The following is a 1,497-nucleotide window of genomic DNA, read 5'->3' on the forward strand; positions in this document are numbered from 1 at the left end:
TGCCCCCTCCCATCCACCCCCTTTCTCAGGAGAGGCAGGGGCCAAGCCAACTCTCTCCTGGAGTTACCAGCCAGAGAGGCGAGTGTCATGCCAAAAGAATGGGGCTGTGGTAGGGAACGGAGCCATTTTTCCACCCTTTACCCTGGAAGAAAGCTGTTGAGAGCAGGGCCACCACAGGTAGGGTTGGAGGGGGGGTGGGGGCTGTTTTTTATGAGCTGCTTCACAATCAGGAATCCGAGATTCCCACATTTAACTCATGCCCTGCCAGCAGTTTCCTGAACATCTGCAGAGATTTTGAGGAGGGCCGGGAATGGTGGGACCATGTCATTCCCCACCACCCTCCCCCAGCTGCTAGCACAGCAACTGGTGCCCCCCCCAACACTGGGTCTTTAAACCAAAGCTGGAGAAAGCTGTGGACATGAAGCTCAGGGTGAAAACAGGGAGTCAGTGGCGCCAGGTTTGCAAGCCTGAGTTACGGGACTGTGATGAGCAAACCAGGGCCTGGTGCAGCTGGGATTGGGCTGGGTGTGGAGCAAGCGCTGCTGCTTTTTCTTCAGCCTCCTATGACCCGGAGTCAGAGACCCCACTGGGGTCCCCAGGGCAGAGCAGCCCAAGGTACGGTGGAGCCCTGTGCAAATTTTCGCTCCTTCCTGTTTCCAGCAGTTCCCTTTCCCCTCCCATCGTTTCCTCGGGCTGGGGACCAGGAGACAGGTGCTGGCTGCGTGGGAGAGCAGGGATGCGCCGGTGCACATCGCACTCAGCAGCGGCTGTGCTTCATCCCTTCCAGCCCTTTCTGAGGGATGCGGGGCGATGGCTCCTGCCCCAGCTCAAACGAGGTGTGCTTGCAGGAAGGGACCTCACGCCGAGGGAAGAGAGGGAGCGTGACCAGCCCAGGTACAATTCCCTGCAACTGATTAACTTGAGCTTTTTACCTCTAAAAACGTCACAAGATAATTCATGGCATGTCAGCTCTGCATTTCCCATCTCCAGTCCAAGCCTGATCCCCAATCCTGATCCTCAGGGCACCGTTTCCGCACCGTGCGGCAATGCCAGCGCTGGGACACAGCAGCGCTCGGAGCCGGGGGGAGTTTTCCCTGTTCAGACTTGCGGAGGCGGGCGTGTGGCAGGCCATCATTCACACGGCCAACTGCTGTGACCCCAGCTCTCTTGAGAGAGCAAGCCCAGCCCTCCCCCCAGCCTCCACGCGTGCCCCCCTGTGCATACACCCACCCCCAGGTGTGTTTCCATCCCACAGGAGACAGACAGCTGTCTGGATGTCTGACATCCATCTGCAAGGGAGAAACGGGGGATGCTGAGGCCCTTCGGAGGGAAGGGCAGGGCACTCCCCCAAAAGTAGACTGCCCCTTTCATAACACATCACAGCGATCACATGTGGGACCGCTTCTCTCCCTCACCATAAATTTGACACCGGGACGGCTGGAAAACTCTCATTGCCATGGTTACTGACGGTCCTTGCCGCCGAGACGTGGGCCAAGT

Source organism: Eurypyga helias, unplaced genomic scaffold (genome assembly GCF_000690775.1).
Source record: "Eurypyga helias isolate BGI_N326 unplaced genomic scaffold, ASM69077v1 scaffold31816, whole genome shotgun sequence".
In the NCBI taxonomy this organism is placed as follows: Eukaryota; Metazoa; Chordata; class Aves; order Eurypygiformes; family Eurypygidae; genus Eurypyga; species Eurypyga helias.